Consider the following 18,943-nt stretch of genomic DNA (forward strand, 5'->3'; position numbering starts at 1 on the left):
CACCGGGAAGAGGCGGCGCCTGGCCTGGACTGTTGTGCTTGTCGCTCGGCTCTTCGTGGCCTGGTACCGCGTCCAGGGTCGTGTTTCCACGGGGAACCTCAACGCTTCGGGGCTCTGTTTCCACAGGGGCTGGGAGCCAGGACTCCTGGGTCCTGTATCCATAGAGAGAGCAGGAGCCAGGACTCCTGGGTTCTGTTTGTGCTGCCCAGGGGCTGGGAGCCAGGACTCCTGGGTTCTAGGTCCCTGACGAGGGCAGCAGAGTGAAAACCTGCACTCCTGGGTTCGGGTTTCAGCCCGGGGTGGGAGCATGAGCTAGAGGGTTGGGCAGGTTTTCTGAGTACAGCAAGGTCATGACATTCGGGAGTGTAACATTCGGGAACTGGGTTATTTGCAAGCGGCTCACGCGGCAGAGCAAGAACCACAAGAACGAAGGCACCTGCCTGGGAGCCTGCCAAGTTCTGCTCCCCCGGCCAGGGGTAATATAGGGTAAAATGATATTTGTGAAATTCACTATTTGTGAAGGTTCTCAACTCTGAAACCTCATGAAGGTTGCAGCCCTACTGTAGTTTGGACTTTCTGAGGTGCCTTCCAGCCCTCTGATTCTATGAGTCCTGGGTTCATTACTACCCACTTTGGACAAATCACAAAAGGGGAAGTTTGTGTGGGTATAAGGGGCCGCCCAGGGCAGAATCAGACTCATTTCCATTTTTAAAAAAATGGAACTAGAAGGGTTTGATTCTGCTCTTCTCCTTTTGTAAAGAAGCAGCAACTCCACACAAAGTTAATGGAATTAGGCTGATGTAAAACTGGAGAGAGAAAAATACTGTCATGTTCTGTTGTTTTAGAAATTTGGAATTGGCTGTGACCTTTGAGGAGCCACCCTTTAAAATTATATTTACAAATCTCAGTAGACAAGCTTCATGCTCAGCTGCTTTCTTCTAAGAAGAGGTGGAGAGCCATATTCTCAGCAGAAGTGGGATCTCTGCAAAGGTTGATGTATCCCAGGTACGGTAGAACCTCTCCCCCAAACACACAAAAAATAGTATGAGTCTGAATAATCTGACTGAAAATGAAATACTGATTAAAACAAAGAAAAAAGGAGTGAGTTTGTGGATTCTGTTTCCTTCTCTAACGCAGACTTGGTGTGTAAGTCACTTAGGGTCAGATTCTCAGGGCAGTTAGACTTCTAAAGGTACAGATTTGCACCTATGAGGATTTTCAAAATTACCTGGGCATTTAACTCTCTTAGAAGTTAGCTGATTAAGGGCTTGTCTATACTTACCTGGAAATAGACCTGCTGTAGTCAGTCTTCCCAAATTTCCCAAATTGATTATACATCATATTGACTGATCTCTCACTACCAGCCTTGATTGATTCTGCAGGCATATTGTCTGGACCAAGTGCTTTTCCACTTTTCAGATGGTCAGTGGCTTTTCTGATTTCTTCTTTTGTAGGTCTACTGCTGTTAATTTGCACTGGTATATTTGCAGGTGATAACTCGGGAGGTTCCATGTGGGCAGGGTGATTCAGTAGCTCTTCAAAGTGTTCAAGTCTTATCAAGCTTCCAAAGAGAGGCAACCTGAAGAAAAGCAAGAACTGGAGGGGCATCACATTACGTCTATTCCAGGAAAAGTGTCCAATAGGATTCTCTTGGAGAGGATGAAGATCGAAATTGATAGACAGCTCAGGGAAGAACAGGCTGCCTTCTGAAGCGAGAGATCCTGTACTGACCAAATAGGAACTCTTAGAGTGATCATAGAACAGTCGCTTGAGGGGAACTGCCCCCATACATAACCTTTATAGACTTGGAAAAAGCCTTCAACAATGTTGATAGAGACACTTTGTGGAAACTGCTGCAACACCATGGCACCCCATCCAAAATTATTAACTTAATTCATTCAACGTATGAACCCTTGACATGCCAAGTTATTGACAAGGGTGTCTTGACAGAATCCTTCAGCATACTGTGGGGAGTGTGACAAGAGTGCCTATTGTCACCTTCCCTGTTCTTGATCACAATGAACTGTTGGAGTATGAACAGGACAACAGGTGGCCATCAATGAGGCATTCACTGGACATTTTTCAAACAGCTCAAGGACATTGATATTGCTGATGATGTCACCCTCCTTCCACACCAACATGAAAGGGTGAAAGGTCACAACACGAAACAAAGCTGCCTCAATGACTGGACTGAGCATTAACAAGGGAAGGACCAAACAATGAGGATCAACCAGTCCAACAACACCACCATCACACTGGGAGGGGATGACCTGGAAGACGTGGAGCAGTTCACTTACTTGGGGAGTATTATGGGCATAGATTGTTTTATATCTTTTTTATTCTGGTTGAGTTTCATAGGCCAGATGAGGATGGAGGGCAGTGTTTGCAGAGTTCCCATCACTACAGTAGCTGAGAGCATAGTTCTATTGTACTCACTAGAGTTAGGCAGTCAGTGCATTTGTTTTATTTGTCTTTGGGTTTAGCTCATTCAACCACTTTGTAAAAGCTCACTCACTAGGGTGAGATAATGCATATATATTGTGCTGTCTGCATGCTGCTGGTCAGAGCACTCCCATGGTACCATACAAAACAGTGGATTGTACTGTGGTTTCCTGACAATTTCAACAGGTGTTGCACTCTTAGGAGGCGCCAGCCTTCAGATAAGATAGAATTTCCTGACTGACATTCGTTCTTGCATTATGTATGCAGTGTTGCTGCAAATTTGCACCCACAGGCACTGTGGGAAACCATGCAGAAGGACTGTTGCTGAGTGTGTGGTGACAGCTTATATGATGTCATTCCACTACCTAAATGCAATTAATATATTTTTTTTGGAGTACAGTGTTCTGTAGCAGCCCTGTAGAGTTTCTGCAGGCATCCAGTCTTTTGTTAAGAGCAGGAACCAATTTCAGATCCATGGTAATCTAGTAGTTTGGTATCAGGAATGGCTTTGCCTTGCCATAAAGACAGAAAAGGCAGAAAAATGTTAAGGGTTGCTTGTAACTGTGGTGATTTGAAGCAGGTTGAAAAGTAGATTTTTGCTTGGTCACCAGAACCCCTTGAATTGGACATTTTAAAAACATCATTGCCCTGCCCCAATTTCAACTGATGCTAAGATGGCCTCTTTACTAGGCTCCTGAACCAAATTCAGGGTACAGTTCTATCCAGTTCAGTGTCAAAAGGGCAGAACTTGTTTAATATGTTAATGAAGAAGCCTGGAAAAAGAGTGGCTATAGCAAGTAGAGTTGTAATTCAAGGTCCAGCTACAAACACAATGAAAAAGGAAAAAAGCAGCCTTCAGCATATAACCAGGATATTGTAGAGAAAAGTACAAACTGGTATTGTAATAAAAAATTTGGAGAAATAACATATGAGAAAAACCAGTCATCAGTCAGGGTCCTCAGGGTACGGGTGAGTAGATCAGAACCGTGCTCAATCTCAGGGTACTTGTTAAATCAAAAAATGTGTTATTGTTTCTAAGGTTTTCATTTAGTTTTCATTTCTTGTTTATCCATGTCCCTGTTTTGGAGAATATGTTTTTGATCTTCTAATCAAACCATTAAAGATCTGACTGCACAGCTCACCTGCAAATACAACCAACCCATATGGCATTTAATGGGAGAAGGAGCAGCCCTGAACAATAATATCAATGTGTATCCCAAGACACTCTAAATAGCAGAAAGCCCCAGGCTTAGACCACATCAGCGGGAAATGAAACTACTTGATACTATGAAAACATTTGCTGCAAACTCTTGCTGCTGAACTCCATGATAATCATTAATCCTCTTTCCCTGGCAGGAGAAAAATTGCCGTAGTGGTGGCTGTCAGGAAATTATAAGTATCAAGATGATACGGATGGAAGAAAGGTTATGGTATTGTCCATCCTATTAGTCTGCAAACAGGGGAAGAGACCAGAAGATTATGGGTAGCAGGAGGTAACTATACTCTCCTCTGTCTATAATGACTATTTTCTCTGAAGTTTTCACACTCCCCCACTTCATCAACTGCAAACAGCACAGGGTGGTGTTTTTTTGTTTTTTTTTTAAAAAAAAAAAAGGCTCAGAGAATGAAGCCTTAATTTCAGGTTTTTAGAGTTCTGCTTCCCTTTAGGTGCCTAAATGTAGTATCCAGACTTTCCAAAGTGCTTGCCCACCAGTTCCCTTTATTTTTCAATGGTAAATGACAACAAGATGCAAACAAAATGTTGTGGGTTCCCTCCCTGGACAGACTATACAATTGCTATATAGCCCACCTAACCTGAGATGGACTCACCCTCCTAGTCCCTTGAACTCAGATGGATTCATGTTATACTGCCATTTCTAAATCCTTGATTTTTATCTCAAGAGAACCAGGATAGCCCACTGAGCAGGCAGCTGGTCAGTTAAAATCAGTTGTGCTGTTGCTTGCTACCCTGTCTCTAACACTCCATCTAGGACCAGCTCAGAGAATTGAAAGATCTGGCCACATTGTCCATCACTGGGCACTAGTGCCAGAAAGTTCACAAGAGTTTAGCTTATCATTTAAGTATACCAAGCAATGGGGCTCCACTATGTCTCCTGGGAAATCATTCCACTGATGACATAAAATCCTACGGAAGAGTAACTCTGCCCATAAGCAACCAGAAGTAGACAGGTGAGGAGATGCAAAGAGCCAAGAAACATATTGGCTTTTGTTCAGTATTTATACAAGGCCAAATGCTGAGAATATGAACTCCAGCATTGAAAGATATGCAGGATTGTTTCATCCATCCCACCTGCATTTTATTAATCTTAAATCTGTTGCTTCCTACTGCAACATGCTGTTGTTCAGCAGCCACAAGTATGTCATGCAGCATGGGCTGTCTCATTGCCAGAGAAATACAGTGTCTGCAGTCCTCTTTTTATTTTATTTTCTGCTTAGCTGCACAGGTTGTTTTGTTTTTGTTTTTTCCCACCGCAGTAAGAGATTACTTATAGCAGATGGTGAAGCAGATACAGCAGCCACTAGGAGAAGAAATAACAAAGGGAGTGCCATAAGGGAAGCTGACTGATGCATTAGTGTTAGTAATGCTGTATGTGTTCAACCCCAAGACTTGAGTTTATACCTAGATTTATCGTGGCTGAGATAGCTGTGGAGCTGACAGACTTGATCATGACAAACCAGAATAAGGTATCCTAGATTGCTACCAATCTAGGATACTTATATTGTCCTTAGTCATCTGAGCACTTCCTCTGTTTTTAATCTATTTATCTCGATGAGGTAGGGAAGTACATTCAATGCCATGTTAGAGATAGGGAGTGGAGGCAGAGACCCAGATCGACAATGGTATTTAGTTTCCTGACTTCCACTGGTTTCAATGGAAGATGGGAGCTTAAATACCATTGTGGACCTGCGTATATATGATTTGCCAAAGGTCATGCAGGGTATCTGTGGCACAGCAGAGAACTGAACTTGGCTCTACCAGGTCCCATGTTATCCCTAGCTCACTAGATCGTCCTTCCTCACAAGTGAATATGTCCAGCTGTTGGAAAGCCGTGGAGGTGCCTCAGAATGGGTACAGTGTAATGTTTATCCGCTGTTGTTAACTGTCTCTAGGCATGTACCTTTATGCTCTGAACGTATTTACTTTACATGCCTAAGTATTGCATATGGATTTTTTATATTATATACATAGCCAGAGGCAACATCAGAATGTAGCCTTGTGCCTGGGTTAGCAAACCCATTCTGCTGGAAGGGCTTCATGGCATATTCAGTAGGGCCAGTGGGCTAGTGGCTGTTCAAAAAAAAAAAAAAAGAGCAATGAAACATTGAATTACGCAGCATGCTGCCAGAGTGAGAAGCTCAGATATCTTTATCATCATATAAATTATGGCTATATTTGATAAAGGGATCTCAAAGTACTTAAAAGAATGGATATGAATCACAACACTCCTCTGAGGTAGAGGAGGTTTGTACCAATTCTTCAGATAAGGAAACGGGGTCGCAAAAGTAACTTGCCCAAGGTTTTACCATGAATGAGTGAAACAGTTATTGAGAATAAGACTCAGCAGTCCTGACTCTCAGGTTCTCTAACTGCTGGGCCATACACTCTGAACTTACAACTAAGGCCTGGTTTACCTCCGAATATTAGATTCACCTAGCTAAATCACTCAGAGCTGTGAAAAGGTTTGCACCCTGCCTGCAGTGAAGGGGTTAAGTAGATCTAATCCCCCAGTATAGATGCTGCTAGGTCAACAGAGGAATTCTTTTGTCAACCTAGCTGCCATCCACGAGAGTCAGATTAACAACAGTGACAGAAAGTGCTTTCTCTCAGTGTAGAAAGCATGTACATTATACAACTGCAGTGGCTCAGCTACACTGCTGTGGCTGTGTCTTTGTAGCACGTAGCCTTAAGACCAACAGCCTCGTGAAAGTCCCTTAATTTCTGTTTCAGTCGTCTGAATTTTATAATCAATGCAACAAGGATGAAGGGAGTTATGACATTAGTCACTAGAGCAGGAGAGGGGAAACTTTTTGGAGTTGGGGGCCACTGACCTACAGAAAAATCAGTTGGGGGCCCCATAAAAGTGAGAAGCAGAAGAAAATTTCACTGATGTGGTGCTTGACTGAGAAGCAGAAAAAAAAGACTGCCCTTAAGGGGGTGTCCGAGTAGGAGATATTTTGGCTCCCCTTCGCTCTGGGGTGGGGCCAAAATGGAGGGGCTATGTGGGTGGGAGGGGGTTGCTGGGATGTGGGCTGAAGTTTCGGAGTGTCAGGGCATGGGGTATGCAGGCAGGAGAGGATTCAGGAGCAGGCTGTGGGTCTGGGGTCTAAGAAGGAGGAGGGTGTTGGGGCAGTCTTGGGTGTGGGCGGGAAGGGAGTGCAGGAGCTCCTCTCCTTCCAACTCCTCCAACAGGCTCTCCTCCCACTCCCCAGGGGACACCCCTTACCTTAGCAAGTGGCTGTCTGGGTCCCTGCTGCAGCCACCCCAGGCAGGGAAGGGCTCCTCCTCACACCCTTCCCCACCTGCTGCCTGGAGTGGCTCTGGGCAGCAAGTGCTCAAGCGGGGAAGGCTCCTGCCTTTCCCTGCTGCTGCCTGGTTGGCAAGCACTCAAGCTGCTGTGTCCTGGCTGCCTGGTGGGGAGCCCAGAAGTAGCTGTTGTACTGGTGGTGCTGCTGCCTGCTCCCTCTGGCCACTTCACCTGCATGTGGGCTCCTCACCTCTTACATGCAGGATCAGGAGCTGGAAGTGTCCATGCTACAGGTGAGTGGGGTGGAGGTGGGGTGGGGTTGGTGACTTCTCCATGAGGGCCAGATTCACTGGAATTCCCTCAGTCCCTCAGCAATCTGGATCTGGACCACAGACCAGGGGTTCCCCACCCTGGCACTAGAGAGAGTCATACACCTATCCCTCGATTTACAAACTCTGGGGCTCTCTGGCTGCTGCAAATGGCTGGTAGGAGTTGGCCCCTTTTATTGTTAGGATTAGGGATTCTTATAAGGTGCTGCAGCATCCTGTTTGCTTGCTGTGTATTTCCAGAGATGGTGCAACCTCACTTCCTTTCACTGAAGATACAAAGAGTATTTGTGTGCATAAGTTTTGCTTCCAAACGTAAGATCTGCAAAAGGCATCTTGCAACTGAGATAAGCTCATTATGACTCTCACTGGATCAGCTAGGGGAAGGAGCCCTTTGTCTCACCTAATGCTTCTGGAGCCAAGGCACCATAAGGGTCCTGCTTTGAACCTCTGCTGTAGTGCTGTGCAAATGCAGATGACAAATTTTGGGACACAATAGCTCAGTTACTCTGATGTAGGGTAATATTGTCTAGTGGTGAGAACTGGCACCGGGATCCAAGCATTCTGTTCCAAGCTGTGCCACTGATGTACTATATGATCACAAGCAAAGTCACTTAATTTCTCTGGCCTCAGTTTCCACATTATTATAAAACTTGATGAATGTTTATAAAGTGCTTTGAAACCCTTTAGGTGGAGAGTGTGTCAGAAATACAAAGCAGTAATACTACTAATAATGCCTGATTACAGGACAGCACAGCCCAAACAAGATTTAGTAGGAGATATCGCACGAGAACATTTCTGTTTATTGCACACTAAGCTATTATATTTTTCCTTTTACTGTGAAACTTTGCAGGCTTCTAGGTCCTTGGTTTGGTGTTAACACCATTTGCATTATCTTAGATTCAGTTCCTAGCATCAGCAGTCATGTATTATTTGATACTAGCTGGCACTCTTGATGGTCATGCATCATACTGCAAATCATTCCATTTGTACATAGCTTCTTAAAGAGAAGCCAAAACTACCCATCAGAGTCCATACACCCAAGCTCTGTGGAGCTGTGAGAAAATGGGATACAGATCAGAACAAATTGCATTTTTACCCAATTTCAGTCTTTAAAGGCTGGAATAATCTTTATCTTGCTACAACACTTTGAACTGGAAATTAATAGAGTGAGGATTTAGAAAAGCCACGAATGGAAACTGCAGTAGTCAAGCCAAGGAGTATTTAAAGCCCGAAGAAGGATTATAGCAGAAGGCTACATGAAGGATTCCAGCAAATTCTGGTGTTGCAGTGAACAGACATGCAGATGCATGAGTGGGAAGGCTATTGGCTAAGAAGATCAGATGCCACCTAAAACTGCTTTGCCTGTAACACTGCATTTATAGGAGGGATTTTGCCAACATCGCTGTATCAATCAGAGTTCATACCTCATCACAACTTTGATGGACCAAGTTAGGCCAGAAAAAGTTGGTAGTGAAAACCTGGCCTCTTTGTCCTCACCTGTTGTTATGTTATGTTATGTTAAACAATTGTCAGATTTCAGCCCTTGAGGCGGCTGTGCTTTAGTGGCAGTCAGAGTGATTCTGCCACCCCACTGATCTTACATGCAAGAAGCTAGGAATTGCTAAACCAGATCACACTAGTGCCCATCTCATCCAGCATTTGACATCCATGGAGAATCACCAAAGTAACTGAGATCACAGTCAAATCTTTAGTTAGTACAGTTAGGTTAAAACCATGTTAAGCTAAAAAAAATTCCACTTCTCTCTGCCATTTTTCCAAGTAAACCCTACAATTACAGCAATGGAAAATGATTAAGGCAAAGCAGTAGTATCTCCCTCATTTTTCTCTTTACAGTTTATTCTGTGTATTTGACAATGCTTTGCATATAGTTGGTCTCACTGTTTCTACTAGGGTTTCCTGCCCTTGTGTTCGAGTCCTCTGGGTAGGCCAAATGACATTAGGGTTAAGGTTATTCTGGGTAGTGCATTTGGAGTTAGGGATAGCATTCCTATGGGTAGGCCACTTACAGTTAAGGTTAGGGTTCTGCGGGTAGAGCTCCTGTCCCAGGCCTGGAGGAGGGGCTATGAGTAGTGGTCTCCTCCCTAAGGTTAGGGTTCCTATGGGTAGGTCACTTGGAGTCAGGGTTAGGGATTCTATGTGCAGGGCTCCTGCCCTTGGGTTAGGGTTCCAACCGATTGGGCTGTCCACTCTAGGGTTTGGGTTCCAATGAGTAGGACTATCTCCTCTGGGATCAGGGTCCCTGTAGGTGGGGTTCCAAGCCCTAAGATTAGGGTTCCTACAGGTAGGCCACTTGACATCAGCGTGAGAGTTCCTGTGGGTAGGACTCCCTGCACTAGGGTTAGGGCTCCTATGAGTAGGGTGCTCTGCTGTAGGTGGAGTTCCTGCAGGTATATTTCCTTGCCCTGGGGTTAGGTTTCCCATGGGTAGGACACTTGGAGTTAGGGCTCCTATCTCACTAGAGCATAGGCCATCTCTAGTTAGGATTACAGTTCCTATCAGTAGGGATTACCACCCTAGTTAGGCTTCTTATGGGTAAGCCAGTTGGAGTTAGGGTAGAGTTTCCTATGGATAAGGCCTGCCTTAGATTAGGGTTCCTAGGTAGGCTACCTGGATTAAGGGTTAGACTCCGAAGTGTAGGGTTCCCCATGCTGGGGATTAGTGTTCCTATGTGTAGGCCATCTCAAGTTAGAGTTCTTAAATACAACGGTCCTTGCCCTAGTGTTAGGATTCCTTTGGGTAAGACTCTCCCCTGCCAGGCTTACAGTTCCTATGTGAGGGCCACTTGGAGTTAGGGACATGATTCCTATGGGTGAGGCTCTGCACCCTAGGGTTAGAATTCTGATGTAGTCCAGACATTATCAAACTTCACTGCATTGTGACCCTCTTCTGACAACAAAAATTATTGCACAACCCCAGTGAGGGGACTGATGCCTGAGTCTGCCCAAGCTCCACTGCCATGGGTAGTGGACAGACTTCAAACTCTCTTAGACAAAGAGTTAATGGGCACAAAACAGACATAAAAATACTCCTTATCCACAAACTGGTCAGCCTACATTTTGATGGAGTGGGCCATTCTGTTGGTGACGTGAGAGTTTGTGTCTTAGTGATGAGGAATTTTCACACTACTTTGGAAAGAGAGGCTGCTGAACTCTCTTTTATATTCAAATTCCACACATTAACACGTGGTTTGAACCGGGATATGAATTTTCTGGGACATTATATGGGCTTTTTTGCATACTTGGCTTAATCTAATTCTTGACTTCCCCCACCCCAGCCCCTCTACTCTCTGATTTGCTCACCTTTATAATTTTTTTCTGATTTGTCAACCTTGATTACTACTTTTGGTTCTCTATGCCTTAAATATTGAGTCTGTTCTGGTATGGCTATGGTCTGAAGAAGTGGGTCTGTCCCACGAAAGCTCACCTAATAAATAATTTTGTTAGTCTTTAAAGTGCTACTTTACTGCTTTTTTGTTTTGATAGTATATAGACTAGCACGTCTTTCTGTTACTAAGTGCCATGGGTAGGGAAGCCAAAGCCTGAGCCCCAACACTCCAGGCAGGTCAAAGCTGAAGCCTAAGAGCTTTAGCCCTAGGCATGGGCCTGTAACCTGAGTGCCACTGCCCTAGGCTGAAGCTTTTGGGCTCTGGCTCTAGGCATAGACTGAAGCCTGAGCCCTGGCAAGTGTAAGTCAGCTCTGGCAACCCCAGTAAAGTGGTGTAATGACCCTCTTTGGGGTCCTACCCCACAGTTTGAGAACTGCTGGTGTAGTCAATTAGTATTTTCCATGTGAGCCTATTACACAGAAGTGATAGTGGGTGGGGGAAGAAGAGAACATGAAAAAAAATGCAAAATTGGCTGAGGGGCTCAGGCATTTGTGTACATTAAACTAATCTTCACCTCTTTTATTTGCAAAATGACTTTATTGGCTTCATGCTGTGCACACTTAAAGATGTACTTAAATGTTTGCAGGATCCAGGCCGTAGTCCATAAAATGCTGTGGGCCCCATCTGGACAAATGTAAAATCATTACCATGACTGTCACATGGAGGATAAACAAATACCACCAGGGAGAAGTGTCATGTTTCAGTGACAAGTGTAAATGGAATTCATCCTTAAAAGTAATATCTAAAATACATATTTACATGCCTTTATTTCTTGAATTTTTAAAAAATTCTGACAAATTAAAAATACTTTCATAGAGCACTTGTGAAATAGTATTTCCTGATTGAAAAACAAAATATTCCTTAATTGCTATACTCTTCCTCCTATGTACCTTCCACTCATATATGTAAATTTTTTCAGCAGTGGAAGATGGACTGTATCTGGAGAACAGAGGAACAAACTATGCCCAAGGCTGAGATTTTGAATGGCACCGCAGGGTCTGTTTTCCACATGTGGATGCTGAATTCCCATGAATGTCTAATGGGGTTGAACATGCAGACTTCTCAGCAGCTTGGTGCACCCTAATGGCATATGAGGTGGGATGTTCAAAGTAAACTAACTAAAAATATAAATAAATGTACTAAATGAAATCCTGGCACTGTTAAAGTCAATTCCCATTGACTTCAGTAGGGTCAGGATTTCACCCACTGATTTGTTAGCTTCTTTCTGTTACAGTAATTGTAGGTGGTATATTGTATTGCTAGTAGCTATGTTTTTGCAAACTGAAATGTAATTTCCTTCCACCCTTCCCATCCAAGCTGATTTCTGAATTTAATGCTTAAATGTGAGGTACATGTGAAATGTTAATATATTTTTTATCTAATCCTGCCATTTGCCGTTACTAATCATAGACACTGCCACAGAGAGAGGCTTTGCATATGAAACACATTTAGATTACTAAATAAGAACAGTCAGCTATAACTAAGGTTGCTGCTCTCTGCCTCTCCTGTTTCTGTCATCCTAACTGCCCAGCTATGACATTTTTCTGGCTTTGTATAGGGGGTTTTGAAGGTCTCTTCTTATTTATTAAGTGGTCATAAGAAGAATGATTGGTATAAAATGTGAAATGCTGCATCTTTCTTCTAAGTGTCCATGGGCGAACCTTCCTCCACATCTGTCTCTCCTCCTCCGATATCCAAGTGGGCTTTTGGTCTTCCCTTCTCTTCCGATCTTTGGGAAACAGCAGCTTCTCCCCCAGCCATTCTTGGAAGATCTTCTGAAAAGATGCCCTGGGCTGAGCAAGTGGAGCTGGTAAATGGAGTCAGACCTGCTCAGCACTGTCTAAGGACACACAGTACTCCATAATCCTTAGGGCAGAGTAGCTGGGAAAGCCTTGGGTAGGGGTCATGGTGCATTTCTAATGGTGGTTCCCTGCTTACTGCAGCATAAGGATTACAAGGCATCACTTGCCCCTTCTTCAGTTCCTGGGCAGCTGCAGTGAGTCACCTGTATAGGCACCTCCTGCCAACTCTTTCTGCCTCCGGAGGAACTTGGTAAGGTGGCTGAGGAAGATAGTGGCTTTCCTGTTGATCCCCTTGATAACTGCCAAAGAGACTGGGAGAGGGTATTGGAAAGACCAAGTGTCTCCTACAAAGAGACAAGGAGAAGAAGGGAGTTTTCTAGCTGCATGGAGGAGAAGAAAATTCTGGCTTCTGCTGAACATATTTAGCAATAAGGAGTAGGGCCCCAAAGCTGCTCCCAATTAAGTCACTTACAGTGTTCCCTCTATTTTTTTTCCATCCACGGGCAGATTAAAGTTTTTGTGTGCACCAAGGCATGTGCAGAGTAGAAACACAAGCTGCCCACTGTAGGTGGCTGAGGGCACTCTGCTAGTCAGCTGCATGGTACCTGAATTTCTTCTGGGCGGTTGGGAACACTGCTTACAAACCCTGGACTTCAGTGATTTTAACGTTGGGACCCAGGAGAGGAGCCTGAGAATGACTCCTGGTAGGGTAGGACATCCAGCAATGAGAGAAGGGGATTTTCCATGGGGGTTTTGCTTTTCCTTAAAGCCAGACCTTCATGCAAGAACCTGACCTGCAGAGAATGGACTCATAACAGCCTCTGTGAACGAAACCCTTGAGGGTTCCCTCGTAGATCCCACACAAGCCAACGCTGCCGGGTCAGTGCAGCACACACAACAACTTGCAGGAGGATGGACATGCAATATCATAACATGGGCAGAGAGGCTACGTTCAGCCACACCATGTGAAAAAGCCTTCACATGCATTGTACTAAGGGGAGCTTCCTTCCATATGCAGTGTGCCTGCTGGTCAGAGAATAATCCAGAGAACAGATCAACTGGGTGGACTTGTATGCCCGCTGTTATTCTTCCCCTTCCCACTGCAGCATCTGTTTGCAAGGGAGGGGGTTTTTCACGCCTCCTACTCCCACCATCCTCTCCATTCCTTTTTTGGATGCTGGCCAGATTGTGACCAAAAGCCCCAAGAAATATTTACTTCCTGTTTCTTGCCGAGGTCTCCAGCAGCCGCTTTTCATGAATAAAATATGAGCTGTTCTTCTGGAGCCATGAAAGGAGGAAACCACTGCCAGCTGGTGCAGCCCACAGCTCTTTATTGCTTTGGTTGCCGATGCCTCCCGCCTCACATACACAGAGAGCTAGAGAAGAAAAAAAGCAACCTCCAAACATTCAATTTAGACTGCAGTCAGCTATTGCTGAGGCACATGCAGAGCTGAATTACAGACATCAAAATTCTAGTCAGAGCTGCTGAAAGTGCCTATATTTAGTGTTGCCCGATATGTCCCATTATAAGACTTTGTTTTCAGTTGTATATAACTTTGTCAAACTTTAAGGCCTGGTCTACACTAGGAGATTAGGATGAACTTAAGTGATTTAGGTCAATTTTCTAAGCAACCAGTCCACATTACAGGGTCCGTTATGCCAACTTTAAGGACTCCTTAGGTCAGCTTTTATACTCCTGCTTTTTACAAGGAATAATGCCAAAAGCAACCTTGCAAAATGAAAAACAAAAACTCAGTAATAATGGAGGATTTCAAGTCTCCCCTTATTGAATGGGTACACATAATCTCAGGACAGGATGCAGTGATACAATTTCTTGATTTATAAACGACTGCTTCTTGGAGCAGCTGGTTCTTGAACCCATAAGAGCAGAGGTGAGATGGAGAATTTGCAGATGATACTAAACTGCTCAAAATTGTTAAGAACAATGCAGACTGTGCAGAGCTTCAAAGAGATCTCACAAAACTAAGTAATTACGTAAAAATGGCAAATTAAATTTAATGATGATAAATGTGAAGTAATGCACATTGGAAAAAATAATCCCAAACAAAATGATGGGACTAATTTAGCTATAATCCACTCAAGAGAATAAAAAGCAGTCAAGTAGCACTTTAAAGACTAGCAAAATAATTTATTAGGTGAGCTTTTGTGGGACAGACCCACTTCTTCAAGAGAGAGATCCTGGAGTCATTGTGGATAGTTCTCTGAAAACATCCACTCAATGTTCAGCAGCAGTCAAAAAATCAAACAGAGTGTTAGGAATCATTAAAAAAAGAGACAGAGAATAGGACAGAGAATATCTTATTGCCTCTATATAAATCCATGATATGCCCATATCTTGAATACTCAATACAGATATGGTTGCCTCATCTCAGAAAAGATATATTGCCATTGGAAAAGGTTCAGAAAAGGGCAACAAATGACTAGGGGTTTGGAACAGGTACTATATGAGAGAGATTAAAAAGACTGGGACTTTTCATATTAGAAAAGAGGAGACGAGGTGGTGGGGGATATGACAAAGGTCTAAAAAGTCATGACTGGTATGGAAAAAGGGAATAAGGAAAAGTTATTTACTTGTTCCATAACATAAGAACTAGAGGTCACCAAAAGAAATTAATGGGTGGCAGGATTAAAGCAAAGAAAAGGACGTTTTTCTTCACACAGGACGCAGTAGGCCTATGGAACTCCTACCAGAGGATATTGTGGAGACCAGAACTTTAACAGGGTTCAAAAAAAGAACTAGATAAATTCATGGAAGTTAGGTCTGTCAATATTTTTTAGCCAGGATGGGTAGGAATGGTGTCCTTTGCCTCTGTTTGCCAGAGGCTGCAAATGGATGACAGCAGAGGGATCACTTGATGATTGCAGTAAATCCTGAATATGCATGATTTCAACTTGCACTTAACTTGCGTTAATGCGAGTTAAGTACAAATGGAAATCCTGGGGTTCCCAGGGGCTGGCGGGAGCACAGCTCCTCTGCCAGCTCCCTGCTCCAGCCCCTAGTTCTCCTAGCGGGGGAAGCTGGGGAGGCATCGCTGTCTGTCTGGCTTCCCCAGCTTGCGGAAGCCAGGAGACAGAAAGTCACAGTGGCGCAGCTTCTCCCTGGCTTCCCCCAGGTGGAAGAAGCCAGGTGAGCAGCCACAGTGGTGCGGCTTCTCACTGGCTTCCCCCAGCTGGGAGATGCCATGCTGCTGAAACTGTCAGCCCACCCAGCTTCCTCCAGCTGGGGGAAGCCAGGGAGAGCAGGGAACCAGGTGGCAGCCTGGCTCCTGGCTCCCCTGGGCTTGCAGGAGCTAGGAAACTTACCAGCGCTCCTGGCTCCCCACCCCACCCAACTTACATGAAATTTGAGTTACGCAAGGGTGGGCAGGAGCTCAACTCTCATGTAACTATGGGGTCTACTGTACCTGTTCTGTCTGGGACATCTGGCAATGGCCACTGTTAGAAGACAGTATACTGGGCTAGATGGACCTTTGGTCTGACTTGCATGGGTGTTCTTATATTCTTATGATTTTAGCGTAGTGCAGACAGAGCTTTGTGAAATTTGACATTCTTGCCTCCTAGAGGGGTCCCACAGTGCTCCAGTGTGACCATTCTGGCCACTCTTTTCAGTTTTGCTGTTCTCCAGGTGTGCAGGAAATGGCCTGTAAAAGTTTGAATTTAATTTTCTGTTTGGCCAACATGGCAAGCAGAACAGGTAGCACATCTCAGCAGCACATCTAGCCATGTATCAGAGAGGTAGCCATGTTAATCTGTATTTTCGGGAACAACAAGAAGTCCTGTGGCACCTCATAAACTAACAGATATTTTGCAGCATAAGCTTTCATGGGCAAAGACTCACTCCATCAGATGCACGAATGGGAGGGGGGACAGGTTTCAGAGGGGTATTTAAAGAGTGGAGTCCCAGTAAAAGGGAGGGCCAGAGCTGACAAGGTTTATTCAGTCAAGGTGCAAATGCCCCATTATCAGTAGTATGTATCAAAAGAGGAAAAAACAAGTCAGATCAGACAGGGAGAATGTGGCCCATTGTCAGAATCTAATGTGGAGATGTTAACACCCAGGGCAGAGAAGCTGCTTTTGTAAGAGGCCAGCCCCTCCCAGTCTCTGTTTAATCCTTGGTTGATGGAGTCAAATTTGCAATTAAATTGCAGCTCAGAGATTTCTCTCTCCATTTGATTTTTGAAATTTCTTTGTTTCAGGACTGCTCCTTTTAAATGTTCCTGGGTGTCCAGGGAGATTGAAGTGCTCTCGCACAGGTTTCTGTACATTACCATTCCTGATGTCTGATTTATGTCCATTTATTCTTTTATGTAAAGACTGTCCAGTTTGGCCAATGTAAATTGCAGTGAGGCATTGCTGGCACATAATGGCATATATTATATTAGTAGATGTGCAGGTAAAGGAGCCCCTGATAGTACAGTTGGTGTTAGGTCCTGTGATGATATCTCTGGTGTAGATATGTGAGCAGAGTTGGCAGCGAGGTTTGTTGCAGGGATTGGGTCCAGGTTTAGAGTTACTGTTTTGTGAGCTATAGCTGCTGGTGAGGATGTGTTTAAGGTTGGCAGGCTGTCTGTAGGCGAGGACAGGCCTGCCTCCCAAGGTCTGACAGAGTGAAGGATCATTGTCCAGGATGGGTAGTAGATCACTGATGATGCGTTAGAGAGGCCTTAGGTGGGAGCTGTATGTGATGGTGTTCTCTTGTTTTCCTTGCGAGGCCTGTCTTGTAGCAGGTGGCTTCTGGGTAGCCATCTGGCTCTGTCAATCTGGTTCCTCACTTCCTTTGGTAAGGCCTCAGCATCCGTTCCTTATCACTGTTTGTTATTCTCAGCAGGCTAACGTCTCTTTTTGCAACCTAGAGGAAGCAGGGGAAGGAGCATTATGCTACTATGATAGCATGAGCTACTCCACCATGCATGGACCACTCCCCTCTTTTCCCTTCCCCGGGCTCCTGGGAGAAGGGAAACTTTCACTGTCCCAGCCAAACAGGGGTCGGGGGGTGAACATACAGTGATCGCAAGCCACAAGGAGGAAAGCACAAATTGCACTGCCATGTCCTTCACTCCTCCACAGGCTGCTGGTGGAATGGAAACTTTCACTGTCTCAGCAGAGCAGGGAGGAGAAGCATGTTGTGACTGCGGGAGCCACAAAGCCCTTATAGCACAACCTGCACTTCAGTGCCTGCCTGGGGAAAGGGAAAGACTCAATGCACCAGCAAAGTGGGGAGGAGAAGCATGTGGTAACCACCACTGCTACAATCCCTAGTGTCCCCCACCCCTGACTGGAGCAGGCACAGCTTTTGGAAATCACAGACTTGAACGCATGCCCCAATCTGTGCCTTACCTTGCCTGAAAGCGAACTGAGTCAAGCAGATCCCTTAATATCTGTACCTGCTGCACAGAGGATGCTTAAAAGCCAGAATTTGTCCTTGCATGTAACACATCCCCATTGTGTTCCACAGAGGTTCTTTCATGAAATTCCTTTGTGTGTTGTAAAACTTATCTACAGTAAATGTATCTCCTTAATGTCTGGCTTTCACTTCTGTTTTGCTGTGGTGTGCTCAAGCTTTATTGCTTGTTTTGAATGGTGGAGCATCGGGAGGTGAATTTACAGAATTTCCAAGCCAGAACAAACCATATAGGGGGCACATCCTTAAGGACAACAGACAAAACTGTCATGTTGCTATCTAGTCTTCATAAATCTCTTTTTCAAAGCCTCACTGGTTAGCAGTGACTCTTGTGCTCTGCTTATTGCCCTGGTGTCTGGCTGCTCATAAGTACTGGCCAGGTGATCTGGCTTGGCCCTCCAGCCTGACATGAAATTTCCTCACTTCATTCCAGGCAAGTTATGGAGCATATGTCAGACTGCCACAGCGAGGGGAATGTTGCTTTTGATGAGGTCTAACTGACTCAGGGGGCTCTTGAACCTTGCATTTAAACAGCCAAATGCACATTTTTCTACCATTTGTCACTTGCTTATCCTGTAGTTGAACTGCTCCTTTCTACGGTCAAGGCTGCCTGTGTATAGCTTCATGAGCCACGAGAGCAAGGCATCTCCCAGGATCACTATTGGCATCTCCATATCTCAATGATAATTTTCTGCTCTGGGAAGAAAGTTCCATTCTGCAGCCGTTTCTGAATAGACCACAGTTCCTAAAGAGTCACCATTCCCAACCATCCCACACTGATGTCGGTGAAATGATCATTGTGATCCACCAACACCTGCAACACCACGGAGAAGTACCCCTTGTGGTTTATGTACTCCGTGGCAAGGTAGTCTGGCCAAGATAGGGAAGTGCATTCCATCTATTACCCTGCTGCAGTTAGGGAACCCCATACTGGCAAAATTATCCGCTATGTGCTGCCCATTTCCCAGAGTCACTATCTGTTGGAGCAGAAGGTGTTGATTGCCTGGGCTACCTGGATGACAGCAGCTGTCACTATAGATTTGCCCAATCAGAAT

The 18,943-nt window shown here is 44.7% G+C and overlaps 1 protein-coding gene and 1 long non-coding RNA gene across 2 annotated transcripts in view; both read left to right on the forward strand.

Annotated features, from left to right (window-relative positions):
- The first annotated feature begins 13 nt into the window (after positions 1-13).
- On the forward strand, positions 14-3,670 carry LOC142023232 (uncharacterized). The gene is made up of 3 exons (XR_012648173.1): positions 14-63; positions 846-1,005; positions 1,491-3,670. It is a non-coding gene; the product is annotated as an uncharacterized LOC142023232 (long non-coding RNA).
- A 7,923-nt stretch (positions 3,671-11,593) lies between these two features.
- CLIP2 (CAP-Gly domain containing linker protein 2) overlaps positions 11,594-18,943 on the forward strand; it is a 158,231-nt gene continuing 150,881 nt past the window's right edge. The window contains exon 1 of the mRNA XM_075013815.1: positions 11,594-11,759. The gene's annotated coding sequence lies outside the window, so the exon portion shown is untranslated. The remainder of the gene's footprint in view (positions 11,760-18,943) is intronic.

This window comes from Carettochelys insculpta, chromosome 19 (assembly GCF_033958435.1).
Source record: "Carettochelys insculpta isolate YL-2023 chromosome 19, ASM3395843v1, whole genome shotgun sequence".
In the NCBI taxonomy this organism is placed as follows: Eukaryota; Metazoa; Chordata; order Testudines; family Carettochelyidae; genus Carettochelys; species Carettochelys insculpta.